This window comes from Stomoxys calcitrans, chromosome 4 (genome assembly GCF_963082655.1).
Source record: "Stomoxys calcitrans chromosome 4, idStoCalc2.1, whole genome shotgun sequence".
Lineage (NCBI taxonomy): Eukaryota > Metazoa > Arthropoda > Insecta > Diptera > Muscidae > Stomoxys > Stomoxys calcitrans.
This window is the reverse complement of record NC_081555.1, coordinates 94950729-94976164: the sequence shown is the minus strand read 5'-3', so window position 1 is coordinate 94976164 and position 25436 is coordinate 94950729. Positions and strand designations below refer to the sequence as shown.

The following is a 25436-nucleotide window of genomic DNA, read 5'->3' as shown; positions in this document are numbered from 1 at the left end:
AATTGACCCATATTTTTCTATAATTTTCATATTTTACTCTCAAATACTTTTGGTTAGAGTCCCATATTGCTCCGTTTGGTGTACATGTTAATTTGGGGTATAATTTTGGGGTTGGACGACCCGTATTCTTATTCTTCTCTCAAGTACCTTTCGTTTGTATCGCATATTTATCCTGATCGACAAGTTAGTTTGGGGTTGATTATTGAAGTGTGGCGGCCCTCCTGGGACTTGTCCCCAAATTTTTATATGAGTTTCGTATTCTTCTTCCAATTACCTTTCATTTGATACCCATATTAAAATGAACGTCCAATATGTCTGTTTGGGGGAGTTTTGGGGTTGGGGCGGCCCGATGGGTACTAGGACTCAAATTTTAATACCATATTTGTATTCTACTCTCCAATAACTATCATTTGTTACCTATATTATCCCTATCGGTCCACTTTTGATTTTGGGTTGTGTTTTTGGGATAAGGGGGAGGGTCCGTTCCCCTTCCGATACGGAAAAATTATATAACCTATGTTTCCTTCCAGACCAACCTACACAATATGCGAAAATTTCGAGAAAATTGGTTCTGCCGTTTTTCAGTCTATACGGAACTAACAAACCGAGTCCCATATATCCTTGATTGGCTAATGTGCCTATTTTGCCATCTCAAAGATCTTCCATTTTTGAAAATTGTGGTAAGGGGGAAGCTTCGCTCCCCCTTCGGCCATCAAAAAATGGGGTACCCTATATCTATCTATCTATCTGTGAAAATTTTATGAAAATCGGCCTTTTTGAGACGATAAACGATAGATTTTCAAAAAAATCCATTTTTCCATATAATTTTTTTTAAAATCTAAAAAAATATAAATTTTTTAAATATCACACTCAAAAATCGCCCACTGTGCGAACTAATATTTACCTTTGCACACATTTACATTTTATTGGTGTGGCTAAAATCGTTTCCAGTTACGGCTTCTAGCAGGGGCGAAGAACTTTCATTCAAGCTTTTTTCCATCATAGACGAATTACGCTGTGTAATTTTCATTTACTGTCCATGAAATGGAACAAATGACTAAGTTATTTGTGAGAAAAATAAAAAAGAGCTACCTCAAAGCAAAGCAAAACGGGCAGTTTTACGAAAATTGTAGGAATTTTCTGTTAAAAATTTTTTTTATTATAGAAAATTTTGAGAAAACTTTATTTTATTACTAATTTTTTGAAAATTTTCCCTATTTAGAAAAATTTTTAACCCTGTTTTTTTCCATAGAATATTTTATCAAACTTTTATTTCTATAAGAAGACTTGTCACAATTTTATTTCCATAGAAAATTTTGTCAAAATTTTTATTCTATAGAAAATTTTATCCAAATTTTATTTCCTTTGGAAATATTGGGGGGATGTTCCCATTAACACTAAGTCCTGAAAAACTATGGGCATTATGATCTACTTTCAAAAACCACCCCATATTGCTAATGGTTTATGGGATGGGGCGTCCTCCAAAACACTTGGTCCCACATTTGTATGTCAGATACGTATTCTACTACCAAATTCCTTTTATTTCGAGATTGGTGAGGCCACGCGGTGACTTCGCACTAAAAGTATATATCAGATTCGTATTCTACTCTAAAATACCTTAGATTTGAGCCCCATATTGCTATGGTCGTTAAATTTGTCCTCTTTTGGGGGTGCATTGGGGGAGGGCGGCCCTATAAACACTTTTCACCGAATGTTGATCTGATATCGTGCCATACTCCCAAATGCCTTCCATTTGAGCCACATATTGCTATGGTAGGTAAATTTGTCCTTTTGAGGACTGTTTTGGAGGAGGGGCACACCCCAAACACTTGGTTCCACATATGGATATCAGATTCGTATTCTACTCTGAAATATCTTTAATTTGAGCCCCATATTGCCATGGTCATTAAAAAAGTCCTACTTGGGGGGGCGTTTCATGGAAGGGGAGGATCCCCAGAAACTTAGACCCAAAACTGGATATTAATTTCGTGCTCTACTCCCCAATACCTTCAATTTGAGCCCCATATTGCCATGGTCGGTAAATATGTCCGATTTAGGGGTGTTTTGGGGGTGGGGCGTCCCCCCAAACACTTGACTCCATATTTTAATAAAAGATTCGTTTTCCACTCTCAAAAACCTTTAGTTTGAGTCCCATATTGGCGTGATTGGTTTATAAATATGTTTGCTGGGTTTTTGGGGTGGGACGGCCCCCCTAGGTACCCTATCCGATATTTGGATATCAAATTTTTGGTTTCTATAAGAGAGCACAAACGACTTCGTTTGAATCGCATGCCCATCTCTGAAATCTGGGGTTTCTGAAAATTAGGGTGAGGGGGAGGGTCCACCCCCCTTAAGATATCAAAAAATACTTAGTACCCTATTTGCACCACGGGACCATTATGCGCCGTTTTTGAGTCTATACAGAACAGACAAACAAACAAACCAACAAACAAATACAAATTGACTTTTTACCCACCACCATAGGATGGGGGTACACTAATCAAGTCATTCCGTCTGAAATATTCATCTAAGACCCCATAAAGTGTATATATTCTTGATCGTCTCGAGTCCGTCAGTCTGTCGAAATCACGATAGCGGTAGAGAGATTTCATCGCCACTCCTTTGGGTGTCCACCATAATTGACCTATTACGGATGCTGACTGAGGAGGGATTTGAACCCGTGTGCTATGCAGACGATGTTGTAATACTTTTTAGGGGTAAGGATCCGAACCAGCTATGCAGAAGGGCCGAAAGGGTCTTGCATTTGACTTCTGACTGGGCTAGACCCAGAAGTCTCAATGTTAACACAGAGAAGACAGCAATATGCCTGTTCACGAGGAAGACAAAGGTGGGTCAATTTGATGCACCACGTTTCCTCAATAAAACGATTTCGATATCTGACAAGGTCAAATACTTGGGTGTGATCTTGGACAGGAAACTCAATTGGAAGTGTCACATTCAGGAGCGTACTGAGAATGCTCACAGATGTTGGGTACTATGTAGACGGGCCGTATGCTCGAAATGGGGCCTGAATCCGAGGATAGTCAAGTGGCTCTACAGGATCGTGATTATACCCACACTTACTTACGCCTCAGTAGTTTGGTGGACTGCTATGGCGAAAAAGTGCAACATAAGGACCATACAACAGGTTCAGAGAATATATAGACGGAGCGATGACAACCACACCCACTAGAGCACTGGAGACTATTCTAGATATCCGACGCATTGACATACAGATTAAGTGTGAGGCAGCCACTGCGGCTATGAGTCTTAAGGCGATGGGAGAATGGATTGAGGATGGAAGCAGTTCATACCATCGCGGTATTATCGAGGCCACGATAGAAAACCTGGAAGGAAGGGAAGAGGTTACCGATCGGATACCTGAGACGACACTAACAGTCTTGGAGTAAGGGGGAATGAAAGAGCAGACCATTTGGCAGTGAAGGCAAGAGAAGTGCCGTCCATAAACTTGGTTAACCCAAAGCCTTTTGAGTCGACGCAGTCCGTTTTAAGGGCGTGGGCGACAAACGCGCATGTAACACTGTCGAACAGCGAAACAGTCGGTAGAACGGCTAAAATCGTATGGGGTAATCCGGATAGTGAGAGGTTGAGGTTATTACTGAAAGGAGTAAGAAAGAGGTCAGCTTTTGGTGTCATAACGGGACACATAGGACTACAAGCTCACTTAGGCTAAATCTGTGCGTCAAGTGAAAGGATGTGTAGGGCATGTGGAGAAGATGATGAGGCGTTGGAGCATTTCCTATGTCATTGTCCGGCTTTTGCGGCTAACAGACACCGGTACTTGGGTGGGGACACGATGCAAGATATGAACCAACTTAGGGGCGTGTTATGGAAAACAATTAAGGATTTTTTAAGTAGCACCGAATTCCAAACTTAAAATGTTCTTTTTAGAGGTTCTTTATAGTTTCTAGAGCGCACAACAAACCGATTGCTGGCTTAGGTGTATGTCCATAGTGGCATGGGGCGGATTGATATCTGCAGCCTCTTTTCACCCTAACCTATCCTACTATTGATGTATTTCGTTAGGGATTGCAAATGGGCTAAATCAGTTCAGATTCAGATATAACTACCATATAAAGCGATCTTCCGATTTAATTGCTAAAGCCCCGGAAAGCCGCAATTTTTATCCGATTTTTTGCCGGTAAGATTCAAATTGCCAGGCACGGTTCAAATCGTTCAACCTGATATAGCTCCCATATAAACCGATCTGCTGATTTGACTTGTTGAGCCCCTGGAAGGCGCAATGGTTTTCCGATTTGGCTCAAATTTTGCAGATAATGGTTTGTTATGATTTCCAACAAATGTGCTTAGTATGGTGCAAATCGGTCTATATCCAAATCGGTCTATAACCCATGTAAACCGATCCCAGATTTGACTTCTTGAGCCAATGGAAGCCGCAATATTTATCCGATTTGGTTGAAATTTTGCAGGTAGTTTTCTGTTATGACTTCGTGCAACTGTGAAAAGTATGGTCAAAATCGGTTGAGAACCTGATGTAGCTCCCATATAAACCGATCTCCCGATTTGACTTCTTGAGCCCCTGGGAGCCGTAATTTTTGTCCGATTTGGCTGAAATTTTGCATGTGGTGTTCTGTTTTGACTTTCAACATCTGTGCCAAGTACGGTCTAAATCGGTAAAGAACCTCATATAGCTCCCATATACACCGATCTCCCGATTTGACTTCTTGAGCCCCTGGGAGCCGTAATTTTTGTCCGATTTGGCTGAAATTTTGCATGTGGTGTTCCGTTATGACTTTCAACAACTGTTCCAAGTACGGTCTGAATCGGTATATAACCTCATATAGCTTCCATATGAACCGGTCTCACAATCATCCTTGTTCGGTTCCTAGAAGCTTTAATCCTTTCTGGTTTGACAGAAGTTTGGTATGTGGAATAAAATTATGCACTTCAACTTAATTTGGTCTGTATGGTGGGTTCCCAAGATTCGGCCCGGCCGAACTTTGCATTTTTTGAGTAGAACATTTTTATCAGAATTTTGTAAAAATTTTTGTCGAGATGTAAGGTTTTTAAAATAATGGCAATCAAAATTTTATTTTCTATAAAAATTGATACTTGATATGATTTCATTGATAATAGTTAAAGGACACATTCATGCCTTATCGTTTAGAAATGTTGCTACATTTCCTTTCCAACTATACAAAAGCTAGACTCTATCACTGGAATTGGCATGACTTGTTCCATTTGTTCACTTTATCGACACTTTATTCCTTTTATATGCATGTTTTGCTAAAGAAAACGTTGTCACATATCCTTTGTAACTTTTGCAGCACGAATGTTGGATGTGGCACATGTCTGTTGCCTTTTGACTTGCCTTTGTCCTGTTGTTTTGCCTTTTGTTTTTTTTTTTTCTGTCTATCACTGAGCGCACGAATCGTGCTGGTCTACGAGCGAGACACGGCAGGCAGGGCAAACTTTATCATCGTCATTATCGTCATCATTGTCATTTTCGTTCAGATGTTTAACATGAAGCAGGAGAAGGCAAATGAACTCCATATGAGGCAGAAATATTGGGGCAGGCAGAGGAATGAGGCAAAGGGGCGTGTAAATATGGCCTGAAAATGGAAATAAGGACATGTGTCACCGCTAGGTAACATGTGTCGCTTTTGTACCAGATTGTCCAACAAGTCAAAGCTTCGAGGAGAAGGCGATGGCGGTGGTGATATCACAAAGCTAAGGGACTTTTGATGGACGCGGTGACAATGCTATCAAACATTTCAAACAATTTCACTTTAAGCGAATGAACGAACAACAAATGCCTGAATAATGACATGTGCGGGTGGCGCTCCGTCTACTTAGAAATGTTTTACTTTAATTGCTTCTACACTAAAATGCTTTCAGACTTGATTGCTTGAACGGACAGCCGGGTAGGTAGGTGGTGGTTCGCCTCTCAAATCGTGGTTTTGGAGGCGTTTGATTGGTAGGGTGGTAGAGTGGTTGCCCATTCAGCGATTATATCAATTCGGCAACTGACAAACATACAAATAATTGGAATAATTTCCTTTCTGTTTATTTTGTCTGGAAAAAATTTTTCCAAAAATATTAAATATTGTAATTAAATTAATGGTATACACGACACCGAAGGTAAATAAATCATGGATATTAAAAAAAAAAATGTTATTCAAATATTGGCATATGACGATGGATTTGATTAGGTATAACTTTACGGCCCTAGTTTTTATACATGCACAGAAAAAAATAAAAATCGGTTTCAGACACGAATTTAGTTGATCTAATTAATTATTTTAATTGAAACTGCTCCAAACACGTAGATGATAATACCAATCACTGTTTATAAAGAAAAATGGCAAAAACTCCGACCATTGAGCTCGTCTTCAAAGAGAAACAAACGAAATTTTTAAAATTAAAATGAACTTTGCCCTAACTGCCAAAAAAAAACTTGAACATGAAGATTCGGCAGAACCCTACCGGGATTCGAACCTAGGCACACGGAGCAACAGCAAGAGGCGTTGCCGTTGTCTAGCGTTCGAAGCCATCGATACAACTTACAAAAAAAGACGCACAGACTCATGTGTATGCCATGGGAGTGGTGTAATTGTGCAGACAAAAAATCTGCCATTACACAAAACACATGCATTGGGAAAGGACAGGGTTGTCGCTGGTAGACAGGGTTGTCGAGCTTTGGTAATGTGGAATTTATATCATAGAGGCATTTTCGCATTAAACATGAAAATTAGTACAACATACCAACTTAGGGCCCTTGAAGACTTCACACCCAATATGGCCGATGAGTTATTCTAAACAAATGACGAAACGCATCGATTGGTGTGTGTGGTGATCTCTGGTTTTCCCTTTCCATTGCAAAGAAAAATCATCATTGAGCTCGTCTCGAAAGGGAAACAAACGAAAATTTAACAAGTAAAAGCATGCCGATCCGGTGGGTTCCCAAGATTCGGCTAAAATATGGGAGCCCAAGATTCGGTCGGGCCAAACTAGTTCCCCACCATAAATTCGGCTAAAATATGGGAGCTATATCTGGTTATTGAGCGATTTGGACCGTATTTGTCACAATTGTTGGGAGACATAGCCGAGCACCTTATGCAAAATTTTGGCCAAATCGGATGAAAATTGTGGCTTCCAGGAGCTCAAGAAGTCAAATCGGGAGATCGGTTTATATGGGAGCTACATCATATTCTTGACCGATTTACACCGCACTTGGCACAGTTATTGGAAGTCATAACTGCACAATATGTGCCAAATTTCAGCAAAATTTGTCAAAAATTGTGGCTTCCAGGGGTTCAAGAAGTTAAATCGGAAGGTCGGTTTATATGGGAGCTACATCATGTTATTGACCGATTTGGACCGTACTCGGCACAGTTATTAAAAGTTATAACCAAACACCATATGCAAAATTTTGCCCAAATCGTATAAAAATAGCGGCTTGTAAGGGCTCAAGAGGTTAAATCGGGAGATCGGTTTATATGGGAGCTATATTCAAATCTAAATCGATATGGCCCATTTGCAATCCCCGACGACCTACATCAAAACTAAGTATCTGTGCAAAATTTCAAGCGGCTAGCTTTACGCGTTCGACCGCTATCGTGATTTCGACAGACGGACGGACATGGCTTGTTCGACTCCGAATGTCAAGACGATCAAGAATATATATATTTTATTGGTTCCAAGATCAATATTTCGAGGTGTTACAAACGGAATGACTAGATTAGTATACCCCCATCCTATGGTGTTGGGTATAAAAATCAAAATGATCATCGCCCAAACAGGCAAAAAAAAACTTGAAAATAAAAAAAAATAAATCAATTAAAAAAATGATTGAAATGTTTGAAATTTTCAATTAATTGTTTAATTGATCCAATTAAAAATAATTGAAATTTTTAATTAATTTTTTATTGATTCAAAAAAAAACAATGACTATTTGTTTAAAGCCGGTAAACAGAAAAGTATAAAAATCGATTTGAATAACAAAATTAATAGATCCAATTAATTTTGAGATTGAAACTGCTTCAATTACGAAAATGATAATATCAATCACCGTTTTTGAAAAAGTAATTGAAAAAATCAAATCAAAAATCAAAACATTATTGAAATTTTTCAATTAATTTTTTAATTAATCCCATTAATGGAAAGATCAAATATTCTGTCATAGCCAATTAAAGTAAAGTAACAAAATGATTGAAGTTTTTGAAATTTTCAATTAATGTTTTAATTAATCCAATTAAAGAATTATTGCATTTTTTTGAAAATTCCAAATAATTTCTATATTTGGCAGACAAATGTTTACCTCCTGGAACGTGAACTTGAGGTGCGTTGTGAGCACCCGTATAAGAAAAAAAGGGGTTCTCCAAATTTGGGTGGGGGTGCCGTATAGATTTGTTGTTGTTATTGTTGTAGAAGTGAATTGTGCACTGAGTCCTTGGCCGATGAAAGACTCCATCGGGTTATTGCAGCACGTAGAACCGGCTGTCATTGTATATGCAATAAGTCGAAATGTGGGTCGTCTGAGCCTTTAAAATCTCCTTCCCTTTATATTGTAGGGGACAAAACGGCCTTTAACTGATTTTACCTAAGCACCATATTTGAAATTTTTTAAGACTCAATTAATTTATTAATTAAAATGGCAAAAAATTCAATTACGACTGTAATTAACAAAAAAAAAAAAAAAAATTCTCATTAAAAATTTGTGAATAAAATTTTTTTAAGACATAATTAATACATTAATTGTATAAATTATTTTTTTTTATTGGAAATTCAAAATACATCAATTGCGACTGTAATTAAAAAAATATATTAAATTAAAAAATAATTGTATCAATTAATTTTTGAATTGAAAACGATATTCTTTTTCAATTAAATTTTTGATTGGAAATTTTTCCGCAATATTTTTTTTTGTGGAGGTAAATGTTTTAGAAAGTTAAGGCATTCAGAACAATAAAACCGAAGCAGCCTTAGCAGCAAGGAGGTCACCGTAGCGCAGAGGTTAACATGTCCGCCTATTGGGCTGAACGTCTAGGTTCGAATCCTGACAAGAACATCAGAAAAATGTTCAGTGGTGGTTATCTCCTCCTAATACTGGCGACATTTGTAAGGAACCATTCCATTTTTAACAATGGTGTGACAGCCATGTAAAATCTTCTCCCCAAAGAGGTGTCGCACTGTGGCACGCGACATATAAAAAAGGGGTCCCTTATCATTGAGCTTTAACTAGAATCAAACAGCACTCATTGATAGGTGAGAAATTTGCATCTGTTCCTTAATGAAACAGGTAGCAGCTGACAATGGTAAATACAGCAAAAGTACACAAATTTCCTGCAACCCCAGTGAACGCCAAAAACTACATCTAATAATTTCGAATTATCGAAAACAAGAGCTTACATCGTAAAGATATAAAAGGATATTCTATTCAATGAATAAAAGGAAAAACTTTCTGTTGTGGGGCACTCCTACGACACTTAGTGTTACAATTTCATGCCTAATTCGTACTCTATTCTTAAATACCTTTCATTTGATACCCATATTGCCCCAATTTGTAAATATCACCGTTCGGGTGGGTTTTGGGATGGGACGTCCCCTTAGGGCATTTGACCCCAAAATTTTATACCGATTTTGTGTTTTTGGGGTATAGTTAAGTGGTATACAAAATTTCGCTTAAATCGGTACACTCATCTCCGAGATCTGCCGTTTTTAAAAATGATGGTAGGGGGATGGGTCCGCTCCCCCTTCATATATTTTCAGCGGGGACTCAAACTCTACCATGTGTGAAAATTTCATGAAAATCGGTTCAGCCGTTTTTGAGTCTATACGGAGCAGACAATCAAACAAAGAGCAACAACTTCGTTTTTATACCCACCACCAAAGGACGGGGTATATTCATTTTGTCATTCCGTTTGCAACACATCGAAATATCCATTTCCGACCTTATAAAGTATATATATTCTTGATCAGCGTAAAAATCTAAGACGAAACAGCCATGTCCGTCCGCCTGTCTGTTGAAATCACGCTACAGTCTTTAAAAATAGAGATATTTAGCTGCAACTTTGCACAGATTCCTTTTTTTTTTGTTCATAAGCAGGTTATGTTCGAAGATGGGCTATATTGGACTATATCTTGATACAGCCCCCATATAGACCAATCCGCCGATTTGGGGTCTTAGGCCAATAAAAGCCACATTTATTATCCAATTTTGCTGAATTTTGGGACAGTGAGTTGTGTTAGGCCAGTCGACATATTTTTTTTTCAATTTGGTCCATATCGGTCCAGGTTTTTTATATAGCTGCCATATAGACCGATCCGGCGATTTAGGGCCTTAGGCCCATAAAAGCCACATTTCTTATGCGATTTTGCTTAATTTTTGGACAGCGAGTTAAGTTAAACCCCTCGACATACGTCTGCAATATGGTACAGATCAGTCCAGATTTGGATATAGCTGCCATATAGACCGATCTCTCTATTTAAGGTCTTGGGCCCATAAAAGCCACATTTATTATCCAATTTTGCTGAATTTTGGGACAGTGAGTTGTGTTAGGCCCTTCGGTCCAGATTTGGATATAGCTGTCATATAGACCGATCTTTTGATTTAAGGTTTGGGGCCATAACAGGCGCAATTATTGCCCCATGTCGCCAAAATTTTGGGACAGTCAGTTAAGTTAAGCCCCTCGACATACTTCTTCAATTTGGTCTAGATCGGTCCAGATTTGGATATAGCTGCCATATAGACCGATCTCTCGATTTCAGGTTTTGGGGCCATAAAAGGCGCATTTATTGTCCGATTTCGCCGAAATTTGGGACAGTGAGTTAAGTTAGACCCTTCGACATTCTTCTACAATTTGGTCTAGATCGGTCCAGATTAAGATATAGCTGCCATAAAGACCGATCCCTAGACTTAAAGTCTTGTTCCCATAAAAGGCGCATTTTTAATCCGATTTCACTGAAATTTGGGTACTGTGACTTATGTTACGCTTCAGATCGGTTCAGATCGGTTTATTTTTAGATATAGCTTCTAAAAAGCCAATATTTTGTTACATACCATTGAACAATGACTTGTACCTATAAGTATTTGGTCTAAATCGGAACATATTGATATATCTGCTATGGAGCACAAGGTATACATTTTTCACCGGATTTCGTCGAAAGCTGGTTTACATATATACCCGAGGTGGTGAGTATACAATGTTCATCTTCTTTCCTACTGCCACTCACTCTGCTTCTTATTGGGTCGCAAATCAGCTGTTTGTCTGATAGCGTTTGGGTGAATGACAATAAACTAAGTCTCTGTTAATATTTTGAAATGTTTTTTTTTATAATTTTTTTTAAATATTTTTAAAAGATATTTTTTAGATGATGTTTGAAATTAAATTTAAAATTTTTTAATATTTTTAGTTGCAATTTTTTTGCTATTTTGAACTATTTTTTTTTTATTTAGTTTTTTGAAATGTTCTAATAATTTATTTATCTTTTTTATCTATTTTTTATATTCTCAAAATTAATAAAAAAAATAATTAAAAAAAAAAAATATAAAAAGTCAATCCTTCGAGCCGGATTTGAACCAGCGACCTATGGATTTCTTTCTATTCGTATACTCTACAGTCCACCGCTCTACCAACTGAGCTATCGAAGGTTGTAGTCGTTGTCGCTCAAATGGCGGCTATGAATATGAAGGAAAAAAAAAACCAAAACAAAACAATGCATATGAGAACGAAGAAAGCTTTCAAATGGAAAGTGATCTAACAAAGTGAACACAGATACCCTACCCCACCAAGTACACAAACCACACGCACACACACATACACAAACACATAAAATTACCATTGGTATGCCTAAAACGAATCCGAAGCAACGTATCTAAGTATCTATGAAATGTGGATGAATTGCACAATTCTGACTATGAGATGGCTGCACAGAGTAAACGGCAGAGATAGTATAGTGGGCGATTGACTGTGTGGGCCATTATTAGGGTGGGACGTTTTTGGGGGGGGTGAGGGAGAAAATTGTATTTTCTCTATTTCTTTTGCATATTCATACGGGTTTGAGACACGAACATTTCGAATAAATGAATTAATGGAAGACGGCTTCTTATGGAATGTGTATGCCAGAGCCAATTATGGATGCATGATATTTTTAGCCCATTTGCTGCGACTACAGCTAGTTATTTTTATATTTTTTCTCTTCTGGGTTTTTTTTTAGCTATAACAAATTACTTTATTAGTATATATTTATAATTTTTTTTTTGGAATTCGTGTTGTGTGCGGCGGCATGGTGTGGAACAAAATTCTCATTGAACTGGCTGTCGACAAGTGCCTTCGATAGCTCAGTTGGTAGAGCGGTGGACTGTAGTTAACGGGATGCATAAAAACATCAAAAATTCGGTTCGCGTTCATTGCCCTCAAAAGCTTTGAATACAAACACTCTGTGCTGACATCCATAGGTCGCTGGTTCAAATCCGGCTCGAAGGATTAAAATTTTTTTTTTGTAAATAACGCAGGAGTTTTTGAAAATTCATGATTTAAAGTTTGTAATTTAAAACTTTTCGTCTTGAAGTGAATATAATTTTTTGGAAAATGTCTTAAAAATAAAAATTTAATGGAAAATTTTAAAAACTTAAAATTTAATTCAAAATTTTGTCAAAAATTAAATCTTATAGACAATTTCCTCAAAACTGAAATTTATTACAAAATAGAAAAAAAAAAAAAAATAGAAAAAGCATCAAAATTTAAAATGCTTTAATGTTTTTTTTTTTAATTCAAATTTAGAGAAATTTTATAGGAAAGTTTTTAAAAAATCTCATAACTTTATTGGTCTACGAATTTAAGTTTGGATGTAAGGTGTACTCATTCTTAAAATACTTTATTTCAGCCCGATATTCTCATGATATCTGATTTAGGGGTGTTTTCGGGGGTGAGGTGATCCTCCATACACTTGGCCCTTAAAAAATATCAGCTTTCTTTCTTCTATTCTTTCAAATACTGTTTATTTAAACCCCATATTGCCATTGGTTTAGGGGAGTTAACACCAAACACATAGCCCCAAAATAGGTTATCAAATTCGTTTTTAATCTCAAATACCTTTCATTTGGGCCACAAATTGGCATGGTCGAAAAATGTTTACCCTTTGGGGAGTGTTTTTGGGAAAGGGTGATGCCCTAAATACATGGTCCTACATTTGGGTATCACATTCGTATTCTACTCCCGAATACCTTTATTTGTTTGTGGGGTATTTTGGTAAAGGGGTGAACCCCCGGAAAATTGGTCCCGAAAGTGGGTATCAATTCTTGCTCTACCCCCAATTCTTTCATTTAAGATCCACATTGACATGGTCGGTAAATATGCCCGATTTAGGGGTGTTTTGGGGATTGGGGTGGTCACCCAAAAACTAAGCCCGGAAAATATATCAGCAACGTGCTCTATTCTCATATATCTATATATGATTTATTTGAACCCCATATTGCCATTGGTCTCAAAATTGGATATCAAATTCGTTTTTTAATCTCATTTAAACTCCTTACTGCAAACATGTCCGGTTTGGGATATTGGACCTAAAAACTATGAATATTTAGTCCCACTCTCTTTAAGACCCAAATTGTCTTGGTGAGCAAATATGTCCTATTTGGGGGTTGTTATGGTGGTGGGACGTCCGCTAGACAATGTTAATATCAGATACGTGGTCTACTCCCACATACCTTCAATTTGAGCCCCACATTTCCATAGTCGGTAAACATGATCGGCTTGGGGAGTGTTTTGGGGGATGGGCGGCCACTCAGTGAGTTGGTCTTGAAAATATATATCGGATTCGTGTTCCACTTTAAAACCCCTCTTATTTGAGCCTCATATTGCAAAAGTCAGCAAATACTTACTATTTGGTTGGTGTTGTGGGGGTGGCGTGGCCCCATAGACACTTTCCCCGAATATTGATATCAAATTCGAGCTTTACTCCCAAAGACCTTTCGTTTGAGCCCCATATTGCTATGGTCGTAAATTTGTCCCCTTTGGGGGATGTTTTTGGTGAGAGGCGGCCCCCCAGAAACTTGGTCCCATATTTGGATATCAGGTTCGAATTCAACATTCAAATACCTTTTATTTAGGCCCCAGCAAATAAGTCCTGTTTGGGGGGTGTTTTGGGAAAGGGGTGGACCCCCAGAAACGTGGTTCACATGTGGATATTTGATTCGTATTCTACTATCAAATACCTTTCATTTGAATCCCATATTGTCATGGTCGGTAAATATGTCCGATTTAGAGGTGTTTTGGGGCTTGGGGTGGCCCTCCGAGCACTTGGTCCGGCAATTGGATATTAGATACGTTTTCTTATCCTTAATACCTTTCATTTGAGTCCCATATTGTCGAGATTGGTCTAAATATATGTTTGGTAGGTTTTTGGGTGGGGCAGCCCCCTTAGGTACCCCATCGGCAATTTGGATACCAAATGTTTAGGGTACTATATAAGAGCACCACCCATCTCCGAGATCTGGCGTTTCTGAAAAATAGGATAAGGGGGAGGGTCCGCCCCCCTTCAGATATCAAAAAATGTAGTACCCCATGCACCATCTGTGAAATTTTCAAGAAAATCGGTTAAGCCGTTTCTGAGTTTATAAAGAACACACAAACATACAATCAAACAAACAAACAAATCTACAAATAAACACAAATTGATTTTTACATTTAAATATAATATAATTAAAAAACATATAATTAAAATTTAAAATATTATTCGTGAAAGATTTACTTGAAATTTTTTTCAGACTTTTTAGAATTTTATCTCAATTTTAAGTTTATTAAACAAGTCATTCAAAATAAAATTTCAAAACAAATTTTGTAATATTTCATAGAAATTATTGGCCTAATAGTAATTGAGTTTGGTCACATACCTTTACAAACTCAATTTCGCATTTACTATTTTGAAAGTCTGTTGACTTAGTAGAAGATGTCATGTGGATAACATAATTTTGTGTCATTGTTCCATCGCGCCATTTCAATGGGTTTTATTGTTCTGAGTTGCTTTTACCACTTTTTATGTGCTCTCACATATTTGACTGTGTTATATTTTGGCATTAAAGAAGATATTGTTTTGACTTTCACCCAAGCATAGCCACAATGGGATGTAACGAAAATGTGATGGTTTTCTTAATATATGTACAAAATAATATTTTTTATATATTATTAGGTTAAAATAATCCGAAAAGCCTTTAAAGGGTTACCATTATGCCATTAATGAAAAACTAAATTTGATTTAAAAAACCTTAAACGTATTTTTTCATAAAAGGTTTTATTTAAAATTTTATTTTTATATTTTATTTTTAATTTTAATTTTTTTTAATATATTGGGTTGCCCAAAAAGTAATTGCGGATTTTTCATATAATCGGCGTTGATTACAGCTTCTGACTCTGTAATCGCATTCTTTCTTCTGTCAGTTATCAGCTGTTACTTTTAGCTTACCTAAGAAAAAAAGTGTAAAAAAGTATATTTGATTAAAGTTCATTCTAAGTTTTATTAAAAATGCATTTACTTTCTTTTAAAAAATCCGCAATTACTTTTTGGGCAACCCAATATTTAAAATTTGTAATTTTTATTTTTTTTTTTATTTTTTGTCCCTTATGTAAACACTATAGTGCTAGAAAAAAACTTTTGGTGGGAACCAAACCCATAATCTCTGCAATGACAATCCGATCTCAGTACCAACTCAGCTTCCGGTACCCCCTAAACAAATTTCGTTTAACAACAATACTTTTCTTTTATTCATTATTATTATATTTATTTAGAAATTGATTTTATTTTAGTGAAAAATGATTTTCAGGTAGCCGCAGCTTAAGCTACTGACTGACCTTCATAACAAAGAACACCAATTAGGGCCGCAACACACTACCAAACACTACACACACCCGCACCCAAATATTGAACTCTTTTAGCATACTCTTTCTCTCACATATACCAGTCACCTCTCGCATTCTCACTACTATTACTCCCACCTATGGCCTTGCATTCCCACCCATAAAGAATGTTTCGGAAAAAACAACAACAATTTGCTGTGCTTCTGTTTCTTCTTCTCCTTTTATTGAATATTAATTCCTCATTTTCATGGATTTTCTTTTCAGAAAATTATTTTTCATATATATTATGACCATCTCTGGACAAATATCTTTCGATTGATGTCAATTTCATTAAAATCCATTCAGCGGTTTGGCCGTAATATTTGTCACAAACTCGCTTTTATAAAACCCACCTATTGCATATAACCTGTAGTTAAAAAATTGTTTGTCTTGTTGTGCAGTATCGCCAAACATACACAAACAACAACAAAAGCAAATGCTTTGCACACCAAAGCCGAGCCTTAAGAAGCTGGCTGACCTTCATGTCAAGTAGGGCCCTGGACAACACACCGCGCAACACCTTAATGATGGTACTCTTTCTCTCGCACCATTTGTTTCTCTTACTCTCACCATTAATTCTCCCACCTGTGGCCTTGCATTCACACCCATAACGAATGTTTTAGAAATACCAACAACAATTGTGCTGTGCTTCTGTTTCTTCTTTTCCTTTTATTGAACATTTATTCCTCATTTTCATAGATTTTCTCTGTAGAAAATTAATTTTCATATATATTATGCCCATCTCTGGAAAAATATCTTTCAATTGATGTCAATTTCATTAAAATTCATTCAGCGGTTTGGCCGTAATATCTGCCACAAACTCGCTTTTATAAAACTCACCTACTGCATATAACCTGCATGTTGTGCAGTTTCGCCAAACATATACAAACAGCAACAAATGCCTCGCATACCAAAGTGCGAGAGGTGACTGTTATATGCGAGAGAAAGAGTATGGTAAGAGAGGTTAATATTTGGGAGCGGGTTAATGTTGTGTGTGGTAGTGTATTGCGGCCCTAAGTGGTGTTCTTTGTTATGAAGGAGTATTAGTGGTGAGAGTAAGAGAAACAAATGGTGCGAGAGAAAATTTCGTCGAAATTGAAATTTTATAGAAAATTTCGTCGAAATTGAAATTTTATAGAAAATTTCGTCGAAATTGAAATTTTATAGAAAATTTCGTCGAAATTGAAATTTTATAGAAAATTTCGTCGAAATTGAAATTTTATAGAAAATTTCGTCGAAATTGAAATTTTATAGAAAATTTCGTCGAAATTGAAATTTTATAGAAAATTTCGTCGAAATTGAAATTTTATAGAAAATTTCGTTGAAATTGAAATTTTATAGCAAATTTCGTCGAAATTGAAATTGTATAGAAAATTTCGTCGAAATTGAAATTTTATAGAAAATTTCGTCGAAATTGAAATTTTATAGAAAATTTCGTCGAAATTGAAATTTTATAGAAAATTTCGTCGAAATTGAAATTTTATAGAAAATTTGGTCGAAATTGAAATTTTATAGAAAATTTCGTCAAAATTGAAATTTTATAGAAAATTTCGTCGAAATTGAAATTTTATAGAAAATTTCGTCGAAATTGAAATTTTATAGAAAATTTCGTCGAAATTGAAATTTTATAGAAAATTTCGTCGAAATTGAAATTTTATAGAAAATTTCGTCGAAATTGAAATTTTATAGAAAATTTCGTCGAAATTGAAATTTTGTAGAAAATTTCGTCCAAAATGAAATTTTATAGAAAATTTCGTCCAAAATGAAATTTTATAGAAAATTTCGTCCAAAATGAAATTTTATAGAAAATTTCGTCCAAAATGAAATTTTATAGAAAATTTCGTCCAAAATGAAATTTTATAGAAAATTTCGTCCAAAATGAAATTTTATAGAAAATTTCGTCCAAAATGAAATTTTATAGAAAATTTCGTCCAAAATGAAATTTTATAGAAAATTTCGTCGAAATTGAAATTTTATAGAAAACTATAACAAAGAACACCACTTAGGGCCGCAACACACTACCACACACTACATACACCCGCATCCAAATATTAACCTCTTTTACCATACTCTTTCTCTCGCATATACCAGTCACCTCCCGCATTCTCACCACTAATACTCCCACCTATGGCCTTGTATTCACACACATAAGGATTGCTTTAGAAAAAAACAAGTAAAAGCGTGCTAAGTTCGGCCGGGCCGAATCTTATATACCCTCCACCATGAATCGCATTTGTCGAGTTCTTTTCTCGGCATCTCTTCTTAGGCAAAAAAGGATATAAGAAAAGAGTTGCTCTGCTATTAAAACGATATCAAGATATGGTCCGGTTCGGACCACAATTAAATTATATGTTGGAGACCTGTGTAAAATTTCAGCCAATTAGTATAAGAATTGCGCCCATTGGGGCTCACGAAGTAAAATAGAGAGAACGATTAATATGGGATCTGTATCGGGCTATAGACCGATTCAGACCATAATAAACACGTTTGTTGATGGTCATGAGAGGATCCATCGTACAAAATTTCAGGCATATCGGATAATAATTGCGACCTCTAGGGGTCAAGAAGTCAAGATCCCAGATCGGTTTATATGGCAGCTATATCAGATTATGAACCGATTTGAACCTTATTTGACACAGTTGTTGAAAGTAAAAATAAAATACGTCATGCAAAATTTCAGCCAAATCGGATAGGAATTGCGCCCTCTAGAAGCTCAAGAAATCAAATCCCCAGATCTGTTTATATGACAGCTACATCAGGTTATGAACAGATTTGAACCATACTTGGCACAGTTGTTGGATATAATAAGAAAACACGTCGTGCAAAATTTCATTTCAATCGGATAAGAATTGCACACTCTAGAGGCTCAAGAAGTCAAGACCCAAGATCGGTTTATATGGCAGCTATATCAGGTTATGGACCGATTTGAACCATACTTGGCACAGTTGTTGGATATCATAACAAAACACGTCGTGCAAAATTTCATTCCAATCGGATAAGAAATGCGCACGCTAGAGGCTCAAGAAGTCAAGACCCAAGATCGGTTTATATGGCAGCTATATCAGGTTATGGACCGATTTGAACCATACTTGGCACAGTTGTTGGATATCATAGCAAAACACGTAATACAAAATTTCATTCCAATCGGATAAGAATTGCGCACTCTACAGGCTCAAGAAGTCAAGACCCAAGATCGGTTTATATGGCAGCTATATCAAAACATGGACCGATATGGCCCATTTACAATACCAACCGACCTACACTAATAAGAAGTATTTGCGCAAAATTTCAAGCGGCTAGCTTTACTCCTTCGGAAGTTAGCGTGCTTTCGACAGACAGACGGACGGACGGACGGACGGACGGACGGACGGACGGACGGACGGACGGACGGACGGACGGACAGACGGACGGACATGGCTAGATCGACATAAAATGTCACGACGATCAAGAATATATATACTTTATGGGGTCTCAGACGAATATTTCGAGTAGTTACAAACAGAATGACGAAATTAGTATACCCCCCATCTTATGGTGGAGGGTATAACAAACAAACAACAATTTACTGTGTTTATGCTTTTTCTTCTTTTATAGGATGTTAATTCCTCATTTGCATGGCTTTTCTTGAAGGAAATTTAATTTTCTATATATTCATCGCTTCTCCGGAAAAGTATCTTTTGATTGATGCCAATTTTATTATCATCCAATTCAGCTTATTGGCCGTAATATGTACCACAAAATCGTTTTTATTAATCCCTTGGCCGTTTAATAATACATATTAACTTAAAATCTTTCTTTTTATTTTATTTATTACCTATCGTTACACCCTATTCCTATTGCTCTGGCAAACAATATCATACAACGAGCGCTCTTTAGTATTTATGTGTTCCTTTGCGCAACATTAAGTGCAGAAATTTGTATTTTGCCACTATCAATGGCAACATTAGCCAAATAATTAAATTAATATCAGTGGCTTAAGTGCCCATATCAGTTCCCAATTTGGTGCCATAATCGCTAGAATATCTAACGTCCGTCCGTTTGTTGGGGTAAACATGTGTCGTTATTGTCTTCCGACCCCTCTTGCTCTCACCATGTTGGGAAGTAATTTTCATCACTCCATTATGTATTTCGATTGGTAGTTAGGTAGATGTGTAGGTAGGTAGTGGTGAAGAACACCATAAAAATTAACTTATCTCACTTCATGGCTCACTTCAGTCCTCTCGAGCTTATCAATTAGCTGTTTAGTTTAGTTTGGTGTATTCCAAAATATAAGACTCTGTTGCCATGTTTGGTTGTGTTAGAAGATGTTCGAGGGTCATCCATTTGTAAAAGATTAGGTCTGCCACCCTAATAGTAAATCTAATCGAGAACTGTTGTGGGTGATGATATTCAATTAAACGAGGTAGGTAAGGGGAAGTAAAAGCAAAGATTTTTCTAAAAACATGGAAAAAAAATATAAAAAATAACAAATAAAATCGTGCTAAAGTCTCATAACCGTAGTGGTTGCCTCACACTTAATCTGTATGTCAATGGATCAGATATCTAGAATAGTCTCCAGTGCCCTAGTGGGTGTGGTTGTCATTGCTCCGCCTATGCCAAGACAACATGTTCTCTAAACCTGTTGTATGGTCTTTATGTTGCACTTTTTCTCCATAGCAGTCCACCAAACTACTGAGGCGTAAGTAAGTATTGGTCTAATCACGCTCCTGTAGAGCCAGTGGACTATCCTGGGATTCAGGCCCCATTTCGAGCTTACGGCCCGCCTACATAGTGCACAACATCTGTGAGCATTCTCAGTACTTCTCTCTTGATTGTGACACTTCCAATTCAGTTTCCTGTCCAAGATCATTCCTTAGTATTTGACCTTGTAAGATATCGAAATCGAAATAGAATAGAAATAGAAATATAGAAATAGAAATTTTCGTGAAATTTGAAATATGGCAAAATTTCATCGAAGTTGAAATTCTATAGAAAATTTCTTCGAAATTTAAATTTTATAGAAAACTAGCCGAACCGGCCCCTCTCCGATGCGTCTTCTTTAACTCGCTAATATCTTTTTATGGTGGGGACACATCGCCCTGAATGCGGATATCGAATTCTTGCTATTGTAGCCTATGACGCTGAGCGTGTTTATCCCCTCTTAATGTTGGCGACATTTGCGAGGTACAATCCCATGCATGGTCATTTAAAAAATTTTCCCCAAAGAGGTGTCGAAATGCGGGACGCCATTCGGACCCGGCTATAAAAAAGGTCCCTTATCATTGAGTTTAAACTTGAATCCGAAAGCACTCATTGATGTGTGAGAATTTGCCCCTTCTCGGTTCCTGGTCGTAATGTTCTTCCCTAGGGTAATGTTCTCATTAGGGGAGGGATGGCTTCTCGGACATTTCGACTCAAATATGGATATCAAATTCGTGCTGCACTTCCAAATCCCTTTAATTTGAGCCCCATATTGCCATGACCGGTAAATATGAACCGTTTAGAGGGTGTTTTGGGACTGGGGCGGACACCGGCACTTTGCACTGAAAATATATATCAAATTCGTTCTCTATTCCCAACGGAAATGACGTTCAGTTTAGGGGGTGCTTTAGGGCGTACCCAAAACACTTGGCTCCAAAATTGGATATCAAATTCGTTTTCTATTCATGAATACCTTTCATTTGAGTCCCATATTGTCATAATGGGTCAAATAACCCATTTGACGTATCTTTAGGAGGAAAAGCGTCACCTAGAGTTGAACGCAAATTTTAATGTTATATTCGTAATCTACTCCCTAATACCTTTCATTTGAATCCCATATAGCCATGGTCGGCTCATATGGCCATTTGGGGACATTTGGGTGTGGGCGATCTCCCATTACTTGGACCTAATGTTTTATGCCATATTTGTAATCTACTGCCTAATACGTTTCATTTGAGTCCCATATTGACATCAACTGCGAATATATCTGTTTAGAGGAATTTTGGGGTTGGGGGAGTGGGGCCCGCTGGGTACTTGGACCAAAATTTTAATACCATATTCGATTTCTGGTCCCCAATACCATTCATTTGATACCCTTATTGTGCCCATCCGACCAATTTCGAATATGGGTGGCATTTCTGGGGAAGGGAGAAGGTCCGCCTCCACCCAATATCTTAAAACTATATAGCCTATGTTTCCTTATGTTCCAAATGTACACAATCTATGAAAATTTTAAGAAAATCGGTTCAGCCAAGTGTCATGTAGTCATAATGGGTAGACCCATGGCCCATGGCGTTTTTGAGGGGTGGCGTGACCCCCTATACTTCGATCTGATTTTGCCTGCCAGATTCGAAATCTACTCCCGAATACCTTTCATTTGAGCCCCATATTGAAATGAACGTCCAATATGTCTGTTTGGATGAGTTTTGGGGTTGGGGGGGCCCAATGGCTACTTAGACACAAATTTTGATACCATATTCGTATTATACTCTCCAATACCTTTCATTTGATACCTATATTGTCCCGATCGGTCCACTTTTGATTTTGGGTTGTTTTTTTGGCATAAGGGGGAGGGTCCGTTCCCCTTTCTTTACCGAAAAATAACCTATGTTTCCTTCCAGACCAACCTACACAGCATGCGAAAATTTCGAGAAAATTGGTTCTGCCGTTTTTCAGTCTATACGGAACTAACAAACCGAGACCCATATATCCTTGATTGGCTAATGTGCCCAATTTAGGGCGTTTTTGTGGGGGGTTGGGGTGACCTTCTATATTTCGACATGAATTTGTATGCCAGATTCGTTATCTACTCCCGCATACTTTTCATTTGACACCCATATTGTCCTTATCGGTCCACTTTTGATTTTGGGTGGTGTTTTTGGGATAACTGAGGAGGGTCCGCCCCCTTTCGTTATCAATAAAATGAAAAGCCTATTCTTACTTCCTGACCATATTCGTAATCTACTCCCGAATACCTTTCATTTGAGTCCCATATTGTCATTATAAAGCCCCATATTGAAATGAACGTCCAATATGTCTGTTTGAGGGAGTTTTGGGGTTGTGGCGGCCCGATGGTTACTTAGACTCAAATGTTATTACCATATTCGTATTCTATTCTCCAATACCTTTCATTTGATACCAATATTGTCCCGATCGGTCCACTTTTGATTTTGGGTCGTGTTTTTGGCATAAGGGGGAGCGTCCGTCCCCCTTCCGATACCGAAACATTATGTAGCCTATGTTTTCTTCCAGACCAACCTACATAATATGCGAAAATTTTAAGAAGATCGGTTCTGCCGTTTTTCCATATATCCGTGATTGGCTAATGTGCCCGTTTTAGGCATTTTTGTGGGAGTGGGGTGAACCCCTATACTTCGACATGAATCTGTATGTCAGATTCGTTATCTACTCCCGCATACTTTTCACTTGATACCCATATTGTCCTTATAGGTCCATTTTTGATTTTTGGACGGTGCTTTTGGGGTAGCGGTGGAGGATCCACCCCCTTCCGTTATCAACAAATTATAAAGCCTATCCCTATTTGAGTCCCATATTGTCATGATCGTCAAATAAACCTATTTTACGGGGTTTTGGGACTGGGGCGACCCCCCTGGTACTTGGACCCAACTTTTACTATGAAATTCGTACTCTACTCTTGAATACCTTTTATTTGAATCCCATATTCTCCCGATCGGTCCAATTTTATTTTTGGGTAGTACTTTTGTGGTTAGGGGGAGGGTCCGCTCCCCTCCCGATACCGAAAAATTATATAGCCTATGCTTCCTTCCAGACTAACCTACACAATCTGTGAAAATTTTAAGGTAATCGGTTGAGCCGTTTTTGAGTCTATACAGAACAAACAAACAAACACAAGTTTCGTAGAAATTGAAATTTTATGGAAAATTTCGTCGAAATTGAGATTTTGTGAAAAATTTAGTCGAATTGAAAATTTTTTCGAAATTTCGCAATATTGTAGAAAATTTTGAATTTTTTTTTGAAATTTTTCAAAGGTTTTTTTAACAGATTTTTTTGTTGAAATAGAATATTTTGTTAAAATTCCCCAAAATTTCTTGAGAAAATTTTTTAAATTTTCAGTTTTGTAGAGGTCATTTAAACTTGGTCGCCGGCTCTTACTTTAACAAAGTGCGGGACAAAATCGTTTGGTCTAAGTTTGGTTTTGGTCTACTCTCTTTTAAAAAATCCGCAATTACTTTTTGGGCAACCCAATATATTGCAAAGATGCGATGTGATGTAGGGTATATTTTGCGGTGGTGTGGAAAACATTTGCTTTAATTGTTTTTAAACGTTTAAAAATAGATAAATGCCACCTTCTTACGAGACATGTGCGAATTCAGCGTCGAATTATGGATGCCATGCTATTTATTTAATCAATTGTTGTCTTATTACTTATTATTCATGTCTCTATTCATTATGAATCATAATTGAATTATTTTTGTTTTTGATGATTTTTTGATGTTGCACAAAGTCAAATTGCAGTGACTTTGGGCAAATGCCTTCGATAGCTCAGTTGGTAGAGCGGTGGACTGTAGTTTAGCGATGTTGGCAAGCAATATCGGGTTCGTTGCTGGCAAGCAGCAACAGAACAGTCACAACTAAAGAAGACATCCATAGGTCGCTGGTTCAAATCCGGCTCGAAGGAGAAGGAATACATTTTTATGGTATACCCCTACCATAGGATGGTGATGAAACTTATGTTGTCATGCCGTTTGTCACAGTTCAAAATATTGATCTGTGACCCTATAATGTACATAAGTTCTTGATCGTCATGACATTGTGAACCGATCCAGCCATTTTCATCTGTACCTCTGTGTGTACGTCCGTCTGTCCCTCTGTCCGTCCGTAAGTGGAAATCTTTCCGTTCTTGGGGATTTTAAATAGGTTCCATATAAACATATCTCCTGCCACCGTAACGCTGAGGTTAGCATGTCCGCCTACTCCGCCAAACGTCTAGGTACGAATCCTGGAGAGAACACCAGAAAAAAATTTTCAACTGTGGTTATCCACTCCAAATGTTGGTGACATCAGCGAGGAACTATGCCATGTAAAAACTCTTCCCCAAAGATGTATCAAACTACGGCACGCCGTTCGGATTCGGCTATAAAAAGGAGGCCCCTTATCATTGAGCTTTAACTTAAATCGGGCAGCACTCATTGATATGTGAAAAGCTTGCCCCTGTTCCTTAATAGAATGTTTATGGGCAAATTAGGATTTGCAACCTCTAAGTGCTGACACGTATTTACTTGTAATGACTTCCAACATCTATGAAAAATATCGTCTGAATCCGCCTATAACCTAATATGGTTCCAAAATACACTGCTCATACTGTCGATCGAAAAAATGTACCAATTCACAATAAAAGTTAGGTTCAAGTACTTGGGGGGCCGCCCCAGCCCCAAAAACTCTTAAAATAAGTTTATTTGACGATCATGACAATATGGGACTCAAATGAAGGGTATTCGAGAGTACGAGATAACGAATATGGGCAGGAAGTAAGAATAGGCTTTATAATTTATTGATAACGGAAGGGGGCGGACCCTCCACCATTACCCCAAAATTAAAAGTGGACCGATAAGGACA

The 25436-nt window shown here is 37.3% G+C and overlaps 3 non-coding genes across 3 annotated transcripts; 2 read left to right on the top strand and 1 right to left on the bottom strand.

Moving 5' to 3' along the window:
- Positions 1-11543: 11543 nt before the first annotated feature.
- Trnay-gua (transfer RNA tyrosine (anticodon GUA)) lies at positions 11544-11635 on the bottom strand. Its single transcript is given in 2 exon segments — positions 11544-11579; positions 11599-11635. It is a non-coding gene; the product is annotated as a tRNA-Tyr (tRNA).
- A 679-nt stretch (positions 11636-12314) lies between these two features.
- On the top strand, positions 12315-12470 carry Trnay-gua (transfer RNA tyrosine (anticodon GUA)). Its single transcript has 2 exons — positions 12315-12351; positions 12435-12470. It is a non-coding gene; the product is annotated as a tRNA-Tyr (tRNA).
- Positions 12471-24351: 11881 nt separating this feature from the next.
- Positions 24352-24498, top strand: Trnay-gua (transfer RNA tyrosine (anticodon GUA)). The gene is made up of 2 exons: positions 24352-24388; positions 24463-24498. It is a non-coding gene; the product is annotated as a tRNA-Tyr (tRNA).
- Positions 24499-25436: the final 938 nt, after the last annotated feature.